Genomic DNA, 19639 nt, shown 5'->3' with positions numbered 1-19639 from the left:
GTAAAAAAATAGATTGCAGTCTACTGTAGAGCTTTCTACAAATATATTAAGGAAAAAAAAACAAAAAATTATCTCTGTTATTACTTAATTACCTTAGTAATAACATTATCCAACCAAAACATTTGTGTCATGCCCAGCGCATAGGTACCTTAATGGCAATACGCAAAACACGAAACTTAAATAAATATTGTGGGAGGCTCCTTTGCACAGGATGAGATTATGGGTACCACAATGACGCCTATTTCTGCCGTGAAGCAGTAATGTGTAAACATTACTGCTTTTCGGTCTGAAGGGCGCTGTAGCTAGTGAAATTACTGGGCAAATGAGACTTAACATCTTATGACTGGTGAATGGTAAAACTCTCCCAGGATTCTTTTTTTTGCACTCTTTTTAATCAAGTATACAGTATTGTACTGTCATTGCTATTGCTATAAAATAATCATAATGTAGTCCCGGGCTGTCGGATCACTTAGATATTCAGCTGTGGAGCAGTAGGATTTACGACAGAGCCATTTTTTAATAAAACATTTAAATTTATTTATGGATAATGCCTTAACAGTGGCTGGGACTTCATTATAAAAGTGTATACATTTACCCTTAAAGCAATAATGTATCTTATTTATTTACTTAAAACTTATGAAACAAATGCACATTCGTTGTAAGTCATATTACAAAAAAAATCTCGTCACTCTTCTTCATAAAACAAAATGATACAAAAATTAAAAGCCTGGAATTATTCAGGACATAAGCAACCTATATTAGATTCATTGATATGAATTAAGATCACCAGTGGCTCCTTTGCACCGGATGCCGGCTAGATTATGGGTACCACAACGGAGCTTATTTCTGCCGTGAAGCTTTAATGTGTAAGCATTACTGTTTCAGTATGAAGGGCGCTGTAGCTAGTGAAATTACTGGGCAAATGAGACTTAACATCTTATGTTTGGTGAATTTTTGGATTTTTCAAGAATGTACCTATATTCATAGGTAGTCATATATAGAGTAGATGCTCTAACTCCTTACATTCACATACCTATATCGGTAACTGCTCTTAAAAGCAAGACCAGTAATATTTTCAAAATGAAACCGGAGAATAATATCAAAGCATTAGCTTCGTGCATACCTAACACTAGCACTATAGATAGCTGTTTAAGGTATGGATTGGTAAAACCAGTTCCAATAAAGTTGAATATGACGCATCGAACACTTAACTCGAAATGTTACAGTTGCTTACGAGTCACGAGAGAAACTTGATTGTCAAATGTCTGCAGCCTGCCTGCATAGAGGCCTTCAATGAATACACTTAACATAATATTACAATAAACATAAAATTTTGACGGAGTATGAACTAATTAGAACTTGCTACGGGAATTTATGTTGAACATATTTTAACATTTGGTGTGCTATTGATGGAGATTTTACTTCTAACAGCACTTAGTGGTCAATGTCATTATTTTTATTGGCAAGAGGCATACCGTAACGGCCATTCCCAATATTCAGTCTATCTCCGGTTGTGGCCTACTTGAGATAAAAAATCGTATATATCGTTGACTTTAGTGTGCCAATAAACTTAACGACGGTAACTCATCCGTACACGCTGTATGTCAATGGCACGCCGACGTATAGCTTACCAGCGATAGAAGTTTGTATTGAAATTGCAATTCACGCGTCTATATATAAGACGATAAGAATGACTTATCGGGTATATTGGGACAGCTTCAGATTATTGACAGCTAATCACTGACAGTAGAAGGTAGTAATTTATCTCTATGTGTAGATAGTATATTGGGAGCGGCCGTTATACATATTACGTCAATCAATGGGTATCTTCAAATACATTTTGTTTGTGTTTTGTTTCTACAAATGTTTAGCTGAATATGTATATAACATTACTAGCTGAAACGACGGACGTTGTTTTTTTTTTCATCATAAAAAAAACTCTTGCGGGTGTAATTTTGCAAAATCCACAAGTTCTTAACTGACATCTACTCGGCGAAAGGAATATTCCAACTGAGTTTCAAGTCTCTATGCCTTATGGTTCCAGAGATATCGTGATGAGTGACATAGGTGGAAATCTCTTATATAATCCTACTAACATTGTCCCTTTCTTGGCGTGCACCGTGCAGAATGGGATGTCGCTATGCCAACTTAATGGCGGACAGACTTACCCTGCATGTTTCAGTATGACAACTCTCTCTGTTACTTAAACATTTTATTGAAATAAAACCTTTAGTTGCGAATGCAACGCGCAACTACTAGTATATAATATAAAGATTTCATTGAAACTTTACTACTATAAAGAAGCTAAAGCAAGTAGTGGTAGCCGTGTGGTATTGTCGTAAATAGTCGTATTGTTTACAATGGAATCAACAGCATCGCGCGGTGGCAATGAACGCGGTCGCCATCATTGAGGACCGGTTTTCCTCCTGCTGACTCACAATTACCAACACATCCATCGTTACACTGCATAATACAAATTACATTACTGCACGCTCCAACTTTCTTCACAAATTTTATTGTGTATGAATCATAAAATTCTTCACATCCGATAAAAGCAGATTTGAATTTCCTACGGCAGTTTCTACGCATCGAGTCTCGATGTCAGCTTCCCGTTGGTAACATATTTTCCATCGTTTTGTCATATAATGTGTTTGTTATTCACGTATACTCGTATTCTGTAGGATAGAAATTAATAATAACTTTAGGTGGCCATAGGTCACTATTCGATTATATTTTATAATTTCTAACCGACTTCAAAAAATCTCATTTCGTCGGTATGTTTTTTTTAATGTTTGTTACCTCAAAACTTTCGACTGGGTGAACCGATTTTGATAATTCTTTTTTTATTTGAAATCTGGTTCTTCCCGTGTGGTAATTTGGTCCAGATCTGACAATGACATCCATGAGAAAACCATAAGTCTTAAATTTTCTACACATACGTATAACAAAGTGGATGATAAATTTACGAAAAACTCAATATCGCGCCAACCGATTTCGATAATTCTTTTTTATTGGAAAGGATATACTTCAAAGATAGTTTAGTGAGAGTTTGGTTAGGTTCTGATAACGTAATCCATGGCAATGTAACGGAACTCTTCAATTAAGCGCTTACGTTCATTGCTGCATTGAAAAATTTAGTATATCTACACATATTTAGATAAATTCTTAGTTAGTGTACTTCGAAAGTATTAAAATAATTGCGTATTTTTATACAATCTAATTCTAGTTACGATTATTGTAATTTTTGGATTCGGTGTCATCCAAGATAGGTTTGTTACTACATATATATATAGGTGAGATGTGCTTGAGTCGTGAGGAGGCGAGGGGCGAGAGCGGGTCGCGGCAGAAGGACAACGATTCAAAAAATACGCAATTATTTTAATACTTTTTAGTGCATATTATATCTATTGTTTTGCAATAGTGGTTTTGAAGTCGCTTGTTTTTTTGTTAAATTTTTTTTTAAACTATAACCTAATATATGGATATTTGATTCCTTAAAAGCAGACTAAAATAACCAAATGACCTATTTAACAGTTAATACTGAATCTCTATTCTGTTACTAATCTCGTGACTCTTTTTGACATTGTTAAATCGTAAACAAAAAATGTAAACAATGATATATGTATATTTTTAATTCAATTTATTAATTTTTAATACATATTACACCGTATTTCCTTTTAGCTTTCTACACTCCATCTCCATGAAAACTTTCGTCTCTCACTAGGAATGGTAACTGACACCATCCCGTGCCCAGCGACATTCTTGGAAAGGGATTTCAAAGAGTTCGCGTCAAGGCATTGACGTGCAATAAACCACTCGTACGTCAATGCATTAAGGTTTAAATTGCGACAAAGCGACGCGCCAGTGTGCCACAATATTTATAAGGGCCGTGGAATGCGGATTGCACATTTGGGCAGTACGTGGCAGTACTCTCAAATATAAACTCGCTAGACGCGTGATAGACCTTCAAAATTAAAAAAAAATCGTACTGGCGAGTGGGGGATAGACGTGACATGTTTTTTATGTACCAGATTGAAACCGGAAACGGAACAATACCAATTTCATAAGGTCAGCTGCAGCGATGGTGAAATCAATATTTATCTGACATTCCAAATGAGACGGTGAGTCAGATTTACTCTAAGCCCGTTGCCAACAGTTGCCGTAGCTTGAAATACTGAGCATCGGGTGGCGGCGCTATTATATCTCATATGGCACACAGTGATATAAATACTTCCGAACAATATTGATTGAGCTCATAGAATATGGGCGATAGAGAATTCACACTCGCTTCACGAGATATTCCAACCCAAACAAATACATTTGTTCACAAATAAAATTTGAAAACAAAATTTTATGAACGATGCGGGAGGCGAACCCACGACCTCTCGGGTTCCGTGCGAGTGCTCTCCCAACTGAGCTAACCGTTCGAGTGACGTATCGTCATAAAATCTTGTATGCATTGTTCAACTCTCAGGTTGTGGCTTCATCTACAGGATCTACTTCACAGTTGCTAACCTGCTCAACCCCAATACTTGCATATTAAGAAATTGACTTGAGATGTCGCTCTTGCCAAATCTAAACAATTTGTTATTTGGTCGTGGATTCGAGTCCCGCATCGTTCATAAAATTTTGTTTTCAAATTTTATTGGTGTATTAATCCCAGAAGTGAGGGTTATCACTTTAAAAAACATAATAAATTATTTAAATATATTTATTAATTTACAACCTCTTTAGGTCGATCCAACTCGACATCTTGAAAATATTTTTGTTGTGCAAAATAATTCCAAGAGGGATAATAGACTAATCGGTAACCATTGTGGTACTGCTCAACTTTTCTCAGTCGACAATTTCCATCATCGATGATGCGCCTCCGATAACATTTTTTAAATTAGAACCACTGGCAAAATATTATAATAATTAATAAGAAATGCTATAAGTTCATGTCTCCAGTTTATAGTCCGAAAAAAATAAAATAGACCAGGCGCATTGCGTCATTAGCGGAGGCCGTAGCGAGAGGATTTCAGATCATACTTAATTGAAAAGTGCATTGATCTCACCACTCAAATAAATTGAATTGATTTTATGTTTCATGTGAAAGTAAACGTAGAAAGGGACACATAACCACATTATATTTAAAAGTGAGACGAGTTAGACAAACAGTATCTGGCGGCATCATCGGTGAAATTATGAAAAAAGTAATCCCAGCTTAAACTTCATTTAATTAACAATTTGGATAGTCAACGAACTAATCGACAACTGGGAAGATCGCAAGATTAGCCGGAATGTGGAATCCGAACTTCACCCCTGATAATATGTGTTAAGGTTGATGCCTTGGCCCGTACCATCCGGGATATATTCAAACAATAAAGTACACCCATAGATGTAGAAAAGTATGCAAAATTCCCAGCGGGGAAGGCATCCGCAGCACGATAGGCGGAAACATATATACTATTACCAATCGATCCGCGGCCTGTATAGAATAAAGTAAAAAAATCGCTAATTGTAATTACGCGTTAGTTCTAGACTCTAGAGTACCAAAAATTACAAAGCTTGGATCTCTCATAATAAGCAACCCTCTAGATGACACGAGCGAAAGAAGCCACCAAAGTAAATGTCCTGGCAAGATCACAAATAGTTGGGTGTTTGAGTTGTGGAGTTTCGTAATCTATATACTAATATAATATTATAAAGCTGCAGTGTTTGTTTGTTTGTTTGTCTGGTACTACTGGTCCGATTTGAATGATTCTTTCAGTGTTGGGTAGTCCATTTATCGAGGAAGGCTATAGGCTTTGTTTTTTTTTTTCAAAATTAGGGATCCGTAATAAAATTGCTATTTTGTAACACAAGGTGTAAAGTCGAAAACCTATTTTTGCGTGCGCTGCAAAAACTATTGACAATAGAACAAAATGATGTACAGGCTATAATATAGGCAATATTTTATTACTTATAAAACTATCGCGTGAATTATACTTTATATGGCAAATAAACGTTTGCCGGGTCAGCTAGTCTTTGCATATTCTTCAAGCAGACATGCGTGATTGTGACTAGTCGGTCCTGTGACTAGTTGAACCTGGTATCGTATTGTAATTCAATTATCAATTTATTTAGACGATACTTTTAGTTCTTTTTAATTTTATTTATTTATCAATTTAAGTCAAAATATGACTTCGCTTATAACGCTTTCTGGCGTACACGTTGTCAGGCGTACAGAAAAGGATACAGGGGAACATTTAAGAGTTCCCTAGTATAGGTGCGAATCGGCAGGCAGAAAGAAGCTTGTATTATACAAATTATCAAAATGTTTTGAGTTTTCTTGAGTGTTTCAAAGAATTCGACACGTGTTTCGCCTCTACACGAGGCATCCTCAGGAGATGTTGGCTCGCCAAACTCTCAGTCTCGTGCATATACAGGATGTCCGAAAGTTATGGGACATGAAGGGAAAGTATTTTAAAATACTATGTTACTTAAGAAGAGTTATTAGTTTTTGGCCATTCTTTCGATTGGCATTATAAAAGTAGGGGTGTTTTTTTTTTACATTTCAGTCGGTTCGATTCCCAGACGAGGCAAGTAATTTTTAGAAAATCTTTGAATGCAGAAGTACTAACTTTTAAAAATAACATAAAGTCTTCTTTCAGTAAAATAGCCTATCTTTGATATTTAAGGTACTTTCCCTTCATGTCCCATAACTTTCGGACACCCTGTATATATTGGCGGAATTAACACTCGAGAAAACTCAAAATATTTGGATAGTTACGGATTTCCGCAAAATAAAGCCTACTTCGATAAATTATACAAATTATATAAGAGGGGGCAAAAAACCCACTTGATGGGACGTTTTGAAGCAACCATCCATGGACAACCGCAACAACAAGGGCAAAGAGAGCGTTGCTGGCCTTAAGATGCTTAATGCTCAATGCATAATATGCTCTATGCTTGAAGGACCCTAACGGCCTTTCCCAATATTCATTCTATCTCCGGTTGTGGCCTACTTGAGATAAAGATCGTAACGTAAACTTATCGACGGTAACTCACCTTATCTGTTCACGCTTTCTGTCAATGGGACGACGTATAGCTTACGAGCGATAGAAGTTTGTATGGAAATTGCAATTCACGCGTCCCAATATAAGGCGATAAGAGTGACTTATCGGGTATATTGGGACAGCTTCAGATTATTTACAGCTAATTACTGACAGACGACAGTAGAAGGTAGTAATTTATATCTATCTGTATATAGTATATCGGGAACGGCCGTAAATCGTATCGGTGGGTGAAAAAAAGTTCAGCCCGTAATTGATACCACAAAGCGTTGCAAACTACCGAAGTTGTAATTATTTGATAATTTTAAATAGTGGCAATGAGTTTCTAACCACTTAAGACGAAGAGTAAGCAGAAAACACGCAAACATGGTGTTTTTAGACAAGTTTTGTGGTGAAAGTATAGCATTTCGAGCTATGAACACTACTTAATCCTGTGACACATATCCTAAAGTCTTATTTGTAGGTTGCTAATGCTTGCTGTTGGTTATATAGTTAACACTGCCGAGCCTTTTTGAACTACCACATTTCTTTGAAGTTAAACAAGTTCTTTGGCATGGCGTGACGCATTTTTTTGGTACTTCTCTCAGAAAAGTTATTCTTATAGCTTTTACTTTTTTGTGTAGGTTCAATTATTCAGATTAGTAGTGAATAACGAGGATTGTAAGCATATAAACTGTTTTTCACGCAAGAATTTTGAAAATATTGACTTTGTTACATAGATGGCGGGCCGGCAGCCGTGAACTCATATCGCTCAAGGTCGCTGGCGTTTAGTGTCGCCTTAATCTCATTTTAGCTCAACATTATTGAAGTGGTTGTAGGTATCTAAATAATTGAATAATTTGATACTTTTTGATGATAAATATAAACAGAAAACTAATAATATTGTTATAAGGCCTTTGACTTCTTAAAGTTTAATCACTGTGCCCGTAAAATTTACGGCTGATAGACGCTGTTAATTAAATATAGAAGCAACCGTTACTTTTGGTCAATTTTGACAATTGACTTGTGTAGGTACTTTATGAGTATTATGTTAGGGTTTAAGTACTTTTATAATTATTGAAAGCTTAGACTTGTAACAAATCACTTTGTAAGACACTAGCTGACGTCTAAACTAATTTATATTAGTTTAGACGTCAGCTAGTGTTTATTTCATTAGATAAAAACGAACAAATCAGTAGATAAACTCATTTTATATTTGTTTTTTTTTTTTTTTGGTTATCATGCGTAGGTATGCTATAATATGGTATATATAGTATAATATTATAATATAATATAAGTTATATTAAATGGTATATAATATAATATGCTCACTGAATCGTATCCTTCCCTCAAGTATGTGCGAAGGGAACGATGGCTGGTCCATGCGTCAACTCGTGAACGGGTGCTGCTTGCGGTGCCATCTGTTTATAGTTAATGAATGTTTTTTTGGATGTTGGATGCAATTACTAATTATGACAGTAATCACGACCATCATGTCCACGAAGCATCCTTAAACAAACATTGAGTTCAAGCTCTAAAGGTCGATGCATCCAATATACTATATTTTATATTTATACATTTAATTCTTTATTATTTTTCATAAAATAGGTTATTATGTATGTTACTGCCATTGTATAATACTCTATTAGATTGAAAAGAGAAGCCGTTGAGTTTCTTATATGTTCTTCTCGCGAGCTCTCATTTTTACAAACATATGGTAAATTCAGTAATATTTATAATGAATTCAGAAGCGCTTAGTTTGAGTCTATTTGAATAAAGTTTATTTGATTTTCTAGGTATCTATCTATCCCAGTGGGAGGCTCCTTTGCACAGGAAGCCGGCTAGATTATGGGTACCACAACGGCGCCTATTTCTGCCGCGAAGCAGTAATGTGTAAACATTACTGTGTTTCGGTCTGAATGGCGCCGTAGCTAGTGAAATTACTGGGCAAATGAGACTTAACATCTTATGTCTCAAGGTGACGAGCGCAATTGTAGCGCCACTGCATTGTAACGGGTATGGCGTATCAATTACCATCAGCTGAACGTCCTGCTCGTCTCGTTCGTTATATTCATTAAAAAAAAAACTATCTATACATGACGAAAAGACGGCGTGTTTGATATATCGTCACAAAAATATTTCCATTTACTACCTACTGTGGCTTGGTAGTGGGCAATCGACTTTACCGCGAACGTTCGATGGGGTGAACAAACCTCACGAATGTAATATTCATAATTGAGCGTGCAAATATTGTGGACGACGTCATAACTTATTACCTTCAACACATTAACAGGAGCGCGATGGGTGGTGACATTCCGTGATCTAAAACAAGGATAATGTCGTATTAAAAAACAAAGTACCTGCCCTTATTGTACATCAAAATAACTTATAGATTACTAGCTGACCCAGCAAACGTTGTATTGCCAATATTAAAATCGCAATACAAAAGTAACTGTTGATCGTAGATGGGTGAAAAATGTCAAAAAAATTAAAAAAAAAAATGTTGTGGTCCACCCTTAACATTTAGGGGGATGAAAAATAGATGTCCGATTCTCAGACCTACCCAATATGCACTCAACATTTCATGAGAATCGGTCAAGTCGTTTCGAAGGAGTTTAACTACAAACACCGCGACATGAGAATTTTATATGTTAGATTTGAAAGCATTCGAGAATAAGACAACAATTGGCCACACGCTCTGATTTTCTCTTGCACAAGCCCTTGTCTTAAATTGAAAAAATATTATGGTTCCCTAGCCAAATGGAAAAAAAGGAACCCTTATGGATTCGTCTTGCCTGTCTCTCCGTCCGTATGTCACAGCCACTTTTTTCCAAAACTATAACAACTGTACTGTTGAAATTTGGTAAGTTGATGTATTCTGTAAACCGCATTAAAATTTTCACACTAAATAGAACAGACAGTAATTTTGGGGTTAAATAGATATCGATTTTTTTTTCATCAAACCCCATACTTGTGGTCTTTAAAAAATGAGGTCTGATATTGCGGTTTCTATTAACCTCCAAAGTGGTAAAATATGTCCCCCCCCCTCCGTATTTGAAAATTATGTGATGTAGGTACAGTACCATGCAAACTTACACCGAAAATTGGTTTGAACGAGATCTAGTAAGTAGTTTCTTTTTTATTAAAAAAAAAATACACTTTTAATAAAACATCGATCAAAATTACAATTATCTGCAAAAACTTTTATATTATGTTACTTGCTGCTACGGTTCTGCTGAAGGGTTCTTCATAGGCGAGTCCGACTCGCACTTGGCCGCTTTTTTTATATATGACTTTATAAAGTTTTTAACAGTTATTACTTATATGAAAATAATTTGCTTACTATCGCGTGGCATTTGATGATAAAATAAGATATTCATTTATATACGCTATCTCTGATAGCATTGTTAATTAACGAATTACATTTTAAATACTTAGTACAAACCTGAATTTAAGGTACAGTAGTGACAATTTTTACGTAACACTTATTATTATAAACAGATAGACAAATCTATACTAATATTATAAAGCTGCAGTGTTTGTTTGTTTGAACGCGCTAATCTCTGGTACTACTGGTCCGATTCGAATGATTCTTTCAGTGTTGGGTAGTCCATTTATCGAGGAAGGCTATAGGCTATGCTTTTTTTTTCAAAATTAGGGATCCGTAATAAAATTGCTATTTTGCAACACAAGGTGTAAAATCGAAAACCTATTTTTGCGTGCGCTGCAAAAACTATTGACAATAGAACAAAATGATGTACAGGCTATAATATAGGCAATATTTTATTATTTATAAAACTATCGCGTGAATTATACTTTATATGGCAAAACAACGTTTGCCAGGTCAGCTAGTAAACATATAAATATAAATTGCACTATATTATGTTATGTTGACCGTTCAATTAAGTCCATATTACTACAAAGGGGATCAAGAAATCTCTGAAGTGTTAGATATTCGATAAAGAAGTCGAATGCTATTTTCTATTATATACATTATAATCTGTATTTGTTAAGGTTTCGAAGGAGAACTCGTGGGGCTTCCCAACTAACTCCGCTTCACGACCGCACACACTATTGTACTTACTATAAGCCGTTTGTTACATTTTGTTGCAGATACCCAATGTTAGAACAATTTAACTACAATGTTCATGCAGATGAAGTATTCAGATATAAGAAAAACACATTTTCTAAATTTTCAGGTCATCACAATTGGTTAGAGCTCACAGAACACTAGTGTACACACACACACACACGCACACAGAGTTCTCTCTAGGCCCAAATCAATGTAAAACCAATATTGTGAATTGGTTTAGTTTTAAGTATTAAATATCGTATATATCTCCTTTCCTTATCCGCGGTCGATTTGAGTGTTTCCGGTGGCACATGAGCTTAAGGCGACACTAAACGCCAGCGACCTTGAGCGATATGTGTTCACGGCTGCCGGCCCACCCTCTATGTAACAAAGCCAATATTTTCAAAATTCTTGTGTGGAAAGCAGTTTATATGCTTACAATCCTCGTTATTCTCTACTAATCTGAATAAATGAACCTACACAAAAAAGTACAAGCTATAAGAATAACTTTTCTGAGAGAAGTACCAAAACAATGCGTCACACCATGCCAAAAAACTTGTTTAACTTCAAAGAAAAGTGGTAGTTCAAAAAGGCTCGGCAGTGTTAACTATATAACCAACAGCAAGCATTAGCAACCTACAAATAAGACTTAAGGATATGTGTAACAGGATTAAGTAGTGTTCATAGCTCGAAATGCTATAGTTTCACCACAAAACTTGTCTAAAAACACCATGTTTGCGTGTTTTCTGCTTACTCTTCGTCTTAAGTGGTTAGAAACTCATTGCCACTATTTGAAATTATCAAATAATTACAACTTCGGTAGTTTGCAACGCTTTGTGGAATCAATTACGGGCTGAACTTTTTTTCACCCACCGATATGATTTACGGCCGTTCCCGATAAGTATATCGGGCTATAGTAATATACAGATAGATATAAATTACTACCTTCTACTGTCGTCTGTCAGTAATTAGCTGTCAATAATCTGAAGCTGCTAATCTGAAAATGCTATACTTTCACCACAAAAATTGTCTAAAAACACCATGTTCGCCTTAAGATGAAGATTTGCACAAAACTTACGTATCTGAAAAAGCGTATAAATATGAAATCGTGAGTGATCAGTGAATGAACCCATTCATTACGATCTTTTTGAGACTGTAGTAAATAAAGCGTTATAATAAAGAACAACTTCTACGTCACATACGATGAATAAAGCGTTGCATATAACTCAGAATTTATATAACGCATTTAAGGCTGGGGACCGAGCCAACGGCCTTGAGGAAACAAGCGGAGCTAGGTAACATCAAAGCACCAATGTTTTAAGAACCATTACGTATTATTTAATTTGTATTTCACTGAGGTTAAGCAAATTGCATGAAATATTTGGAGGATAACCGTCAGTTCTATTGTAATGTAAAGCAACAACCAGTGACTTGTATGTATCATGTCTAAATATATCACCTTTTACATGCGCTGTATAAAACGATATTTATTTACATATGATTTTATCTGAGGCACTTAAAGGTGTTGGTTGTCACCGGGTTTCTGAGTGCGGCAATTCTCTAACTAGATAACAATTAAGCAGATTAGAACATAATCGCTTCTTCCTCAATTTTATACGTAGTTTTCAAGGCTTTCTAGTGATTTACGTTCATTGAGTGTCAAATGTTTAACCTGATTCCTGCCGCCGAATTCCGTCTTCGCACGACACGCCACAAGTTAGGATATCATCCTCACCATCTGGATGTGTGGCGGTCCTCCACAATGTTTTCAAGGAGCTTTCTTCCACGTACTACAAAGCTGTGGAATGAGCTTCCATGTGCGGTGTTTCCTGGACGATACGACATGGGTACTTTCAAAAAAAGCGCGTACACCTTCCTTAAAGGCCGGCAACGCTCCCGTGATTCCTCTGGTGTTGCAAGAGAATGTGGGCGGCGGTGATCACTTAACAACAGGTGACCCGTACGCTCGTTTGTCCTCCTATTCCATAAAAAAAAAGTCTTGTGAACAGCGAGTAAGAATCATTTGGTCTGGTGTGGGAACAAATTAAATTAAATAAATAAATTTACCAATGGGAGGCGCCTTTGCGCCGGCTAGATTATGAGTACCACAACGGCACCTAGCCGTGAAGCAGTAATGTGTAAAGCATTACTGTGTTTCGGTCTAAAGCGAGCCGTATAGCTAGTGAAATTACTGGGCAAATGAGACTTGACATCTTATGTCACAAAGTGACGGGCACAGTTGTAGTGCCGCTCAGAATTTTTGGGTCTTTCAATTTCAAGGCCCTGCATTGTAATGGACACGGCGTATCAATTACCATCAGCTGAACGTCCTGCTCGTCTCGTCCCAGTTTTATTCCATCCGAGTTTGTTTGTTTGAAGTTTTTCCAGGGGGGTAGGGGTGACAAATCCAGGGAGGGAACAAACCACCGTGCATAAATATGCAGATTGCACATTTCGAGTGCAGTTTGCAGTCGGAATACAAAAGCAATTGGCGCATAACTCATTTTATTAGCATATGTATTAATGTAACATCCTAACAGCCGTGCGCTATCTGTTACAAATACTGTGGTTGGACAATTGTTAAACAAATAAAAGTAGTTTAAAAAAACTAAAGAACACGCTTTGGTTGAAAAGGTAATGGTTGAAATATAAAATGAACATCAATTCCTGCCTTATCGACAATATATGTAAAAAAAAATATATAAATTAACAAAAATTTTATTTTGCAAATTGAAAGATGGAATAATTTCATCAAATTAACGTATTGTCACCGGTCCTCGATAAATCTACAAAGTTTGAATGAAATCTGGCCGTTTAAAGTGTGTCAAAATCGCGCCCAAATCAGTCAGTTACAAACAAACATACATACAGGTGAAGCTAATAAAAAGCGTGTAAAGAGAAAGTCAAAGTCAAAATACCTACAAATACAATACAATTTAAATACATGCTTTAATGAATTTGTTAATGTTAATAAATATAAGTTTTGTATGTATTTGCAAAAGTATTTCCACTATATACACTTCTTTTAACGTTTTTTATAAAGTTAATTTATCAATTTAAATACGAGCACGATGTCAACAGTACTACCACTGTGGCGCCCTCTCTGAAGAGTTTTCATGGCTTTTTGTGATACAAACTACTATAGGTATTCCACTATGACTCAGTTCAATCCGTCCACAGTTCGAGAAGTGTGTGAATGACCTGCCTCTTACTGCCAAGTGACCGTTCACTGATTCCCAGCGTTATGTGGTGCTTCCGCATTCGAGTGTGGTATCTTATATTACATTAGACGACATCGACACGACAGGAAGGTGTCCTGATCACCATCATCACCATTGCGAACTCCACCGATACCAACACATAAGCTACACAGCCCATGTTACTATGCAGCCCCTTCTTCCGACCGTCCGTATCTACTCACCTAAAAGCGGCCCTTCAATTAGATTTTAACATCTATTTTCTTTTTGGGCAACTCCAATTTCGAGAAAGAGATCACTTGTCGAACCCAACTCAGATGGGCAGCGTTCGGGAAGCTCCGTAAAATCTTCTTGTCCCAAATACCACAGTGTCTGAAGGCGATGTTTTTTAACAAGATGGTGTTGCCAGTGATGATATATGGAACGCAGACATGGTCGCTAACTATGCGCCTTATGCGGAAGCTCACTTGGTGGCGCCACCCCATATCCGGTTACGCTAGAAGGATAGCTGATAGCCATAGTCAAAACGAAAAAAAAAAACGTGACAATCGTAGTTGCAGTGCAAGCAGTGTAAAAATACAACACTCGTATCAAATAAATGAATTTTAGGGCTAAGCGAAATGCGTCCGTCATGTGATGTATCAGGAATGTTCCACATTCCATAACTTTTAATAATACCTAAAAATACAATTAAAAAATTAAATTACAATCAAGCTGAGATTATTATATTTTTTCTTTGCCCGCAAAGTCTCAACCTAAAAGGTAGTGTGAAAAACAAATTTTGGTGTGAGTATCTAAAAATAAAAATACTATGAATATTTAATAATTTTAGAAATAAAATTTCTTTATTTTTAATTGGATCTTACTTCTTATAATATGATAAATAACATCTCATCTAATTTGTTTAACATAAGGAGTACCTGTAATTTTTCGTGATCGACAACTTAGACACACAGTTTTTTTTATGGAAAAGGAGGACTAACGAACGCACGAGTGACCGGGTGTTAAGTGATCACCTTCGCCCTCATTGTCTTGCAACACCATAAGAATCACAGGAGCGTTGCCGGCCTTTAAGGAAGGTGTACGCGCATTTTTTGAAGGTAACCATGTAGTATCGTCCCGGAAACACCGCACAAGGAAGCTCATTCCACAGCTTTATAGTACGTGGAAGAAAGCTCCTTGAAAACCGCTCTGTGGAGGACCCTAACACATCCAGATAGCTGGGATGATATCCTTATATGTGGTACGTCGGCGACAGAAATCAGGTCAAAACAGTTGGTGAAAATATGCTCTTACCGAGCATGTACCACATGTGGAAGTAAATAACATAATTTCAGACAGAAAAACAATCGCCACATATCAAATAGTTTACAAAATATGATTATAATAGAATATGTATTGTATTTAAATGTAATGTGGGTACCGACATGATTATCAGAATGCGTTGTCGCTCATATGTTAGTATGAGATATGCTAGAGTCCTTATACATCAGAAGCGAGCCGCGGACCGAACGACTAATGTTTGGCAATAGTTGACGACATTGCGTTATCAAATTATTTCATTACATTTACCAGGTATCACGTAGGTATTTACGAGGAACAAACATAAACTTGTTATGCCTACTACTCGGCTAAGTCCAGTTAGCAAGTCTTTTGTGGGGCTAAGTATATGCTTTTACAACAAGATCCCAGTTCATAAATAAGTTAAATGTTCAAAACAAAAGTATTATGATATTCAAAAGAATTGTTAAAAACGCCTTAAATGAAATTAATATTCTAGTTACCATAAAAAATTTAAAAAGAATAGTGATGTACACAGTGTCAATACTCGAAACAAACAAACTCGCAATTCCATCTACGAGGCTCCGTAAAATTGCTAAATCTTTTAAAGTGGATTGTGTTATATTTTATAATAAACTCCCAAATAAAATTAAAATATTACCTATTAAAAAGTTTAAATGTATCGTAAAAAATAAATTAACATCTAAGGCCTATTTGAATGCTAAAGATAGTTGGAATTAATGTTCTAAATTTTGTTAATGAATATTTTTATACTCATTTGAATGCTATTGTAACTTTTGTACTTCATCCTGACTTGCACTTAATAACTTATAAAGTTTTACAGTGAATAAAGATTTTTTGACTTTGACGTATTAGAATCATGTTTTCTCTTTGTACATATACATATATGTATGTGAACAAAATCTGTTGTTTCATAAGGAGTACGTGTCATGACAGCAGTATGAGGTCATCGTTATGCACATAACTGATAGACCATACCATCGAACGACCTCTATTTACAGCTGTTCAAACGACAATACTACATCTGTTTATGGATTGTACGCACTAAATACAGAAACCATTATCGAATTAATTACCATTCCTATGCTTATGTTGCTTGATAATCTATAGTGCTTGTTTCTTTACACAATCGAGTATGCTTCTATACTACTAATATTATAAAGCTGCAGTGTTTGTTTGTTTGAACGCGCTAATCTCTGGTACTACTGGTCCGATTTGAATGATTCTTTCAGTGTTGGGTAGTCCATTTATCGAGGAAGGCTATGTTTTTTTTTCAAAATTCGGGATCCGTAATAAAATTGCTATTTTGTAACACAAGGTGTAAAATCGAAAACCTATTTTTGCGTGCGCTGCAAAAACTATTAACAATAGAATAAAATGATGTACAGGCTATAATATAGGCAATATTTTATTACTTAATATGGCAAATCGCGTGAATTATACTTTATATGGCAAAACAACGTTTGCGGGGTCAGCTAGTCTAACTAATAATGTGATTACTAATTATCTATATCTATATATATAAAAATGAATTGATGTTCGTTAGTCTCGCTAAAACTCGAGAACGGCTGGACCGATTTGGCTAATTTAGGTCTTGAATTATTTGTGGAAGTCCAGAAAAGGTTTAAAAGGTGAATAAATAGGAAAATGCTGCTAAATTAAATAAAAATAACAAATTTGTTTTTCCTTTGATGTGTCCTCCGTCGTTCGGAAATCAAATTGAAAGAGTAGTTTAAAATGAATAACTAATAAGAATTTTTATATCTTTCTAAGTTTCTCAGGTAAAAATAAACTTTGTTTTAGCTAACAATGGTTGGTACATTAACAACAGTTGTTAACTATCTATCAGATTATTTTTTATACAGACTGATAAGTCATAAGTTTGAGAGTGAATGAAGTACATCGGCTTAGAATGCAAAAATTCGTGCAAATCAAAAAGCCATAATTCTCATTCGAGCTGACAAAACACCTGCCGGTGAACACACAAAGAGGTTTAACTCACCCACTATTGACGAAGTGGCTGTTGTTATTGTGGGAGAATATTACAAACTAAAGCAATAATTCTTATTTCAATATGTTTTTTGTATGGAAATCATTTTCTATTATTGACAAATTCATATTCTGTTTTTGGACCGATTTTGATGAAACTTTCTGTGTGTCTTCAGGTGGATTCGAGGATGGTTTAGATTCACAATTGAACTACCTCCTAAACGGCTGGACCGATTTTGATGATATTTTTGTGTGTTTCAGTGAATTTAAGGTTGGTGTGTGTCTTCGGGTGAATTCGAGAATGGTTTAGATTCACAATTGAACTACCTCCTAAACGGATGGACCGATTTTGATGATATTTTTTGTGTGTTCCAGTGAATTTGAGATTGGTCCATATAATATAATTCTCCTGCTCATGTGTATGTTAGTGAACTCCTTCTAATGGCCGGACCTTTTTTTTTTTAATTTAAGACGTGTGTACAGGACAATGTCTGTCGGGGCCACTAGTATTATATAAAAATGAATTGCTGTTAGTTTCGCTAAAATTCGAGAATGGTTGGACCGATTTGGCTAATTTTTGTCTTGAATTATTCGTGAAAGTACAGAGAAGGTGTTATAAATATGAAAATGCTCGGAATGAATAAATAAAATCAAGAATTTTGTTTTTCCTTTGACGAGTCCGCCGTCGTTCAGAAATCAAATTGAAATATAATAAATAGTATTTAAAAAAAAAACGCTATTATTTATAGAAAACCGAACTAAAAATTGAATTTTATTGAAATTTAAAATTAACCTCAATTCCTGCCTTATTATACGATTGATGAAAATATTTAAATTAACAAAAATCTTATTTTACTAATTCAAAAATGGAATAATTTCATCAAATTAATGTATAGCCATCGGTCCTCGGTAAATCTACGAATTTTGAACTAAATCTGGCTGTTTAAAGTGGGTCCAATCGCTAATAAAAAGCGTATAATATAGAAACAAATAGAAGTACTTGTATTATCTGTGAAACGTACTTCCTTACAGTATTACTATGTCTACCTTTAAATTGCTTCATGATTTTGTTCAGGACAGCGTAAAAACGAAGAACACTCAATAATGCACTGTTAAATGTTATATGTAATAGCTAGCTGACCCAGCAAACGTTGTATTGCCGATATTAAAATCGCGATACAAAAGTAACTGTTGATCGTAGATGGGTGATAATTTGAAGTTGTATGTATTTTTTAATGCTGACTCATAATCAAAGAAATTTAAAAAAAAATTTAAAAAAAATAAAAAAATAAAATTGGCGTGGACCACCCTTAACATTTAGGGGGATAAAAAATAGATGTTGTCCGATTCTCAGACCTACCCAATATGCACTCAAAATTTCATGAGAATCTTAATGAGTATTTTAATCTTAACATCTTATGTTTCAAGGTGACGAGCGCAATTGTAGTGCCGCTCATAATTTTTGGGTTCTTCAAGAATCCTGAGCGGCACTGCATTATAATAGCCAGGTCGTATCAATTACCATCAGCTGTACGTCCTGCTCGTCTCGTCCCTTATTTTAATAAAAAAGGTAAATCACAGGCTAGTTTGTCCTACATTATAAAATATGACAGACAATTTAGACTTTACAGGCTTCCACATGGATACCTAAATATGAATTTTTGGGTTATTTTTACTCAGTGACATAGTTACAGTTAGAACAAAGAGAACAAAAACAGTGGAGATATTTGTAAAATACTCTATTTGCAACATACAAACGATCACAACACTGGCGTATATAAATTAACATAGGAAAATGATAAGCTCTTCACGCAACAACAACATTAACTTAGAAATAACACGTCATGTGTACTACTAATTGATTAAGTATCAATTTATGAAAAATTTTAGCACAATTCATTAAACTTTAAGATTAATTTATTAGGGCTGGGTTGGAACAACTAACTTTAGCAATAACAAACATGTTAAAGTATCGGCAAAATAAATAAAAGGTATTATTTCAGGCATAATAAAAACCCAAAGTTACAAAAAATTTTGGACACTGTGCCAAGTTAAAAGTAAAA

At 35.3% G+C, this 19639-nt stretch overlaps 1 protein-coding gene across 2 annotated transcripts in view; it reads right to left on the bottom strand.

The window, feature by feature from the left end:
* Positions 1–19639, bottom strand: part of LOC126976746 (solute carrier organic anion transporter family member 3A1) — a 105880-nt gene that overhangs the window by 69954 nt on the left and 16287 nt on the right. The window contains exon 2 of one of the 2 annotated variants that reach the window (XM_050825304.1): positions 9293–9338. The exons of the other annotated variant lie outside the window; for it this stretch is intronic. The gene's annotated coding sequence lies outside the window, so the exon portion shown is untranslated. The remainder of the gene's footprint in view (positions 1–9292; positions 9339–19639) is intronic. 2 annotated transcript variants of the gene reach the window in all.

Source organism: Leptidea sinapis, chromosome 42 (assembly GCF_905404315.1).
Source record: "Leptidea sinapis chromosome 42, ilLepSina1.1, whole genome shotgun sequence".
NCBI classification, from domain to species: Eukaryota; Metazoa; Arthropoda; class Insecta; order Lepidoptera; family Pieridae; genus Leptidea; species Leptidea sinapis.
The sequence above is the reverse complement of the archived record's forward strand: the minus strand, read 5'-3'. Positions and strand labels throughout refer to the sequence as shown.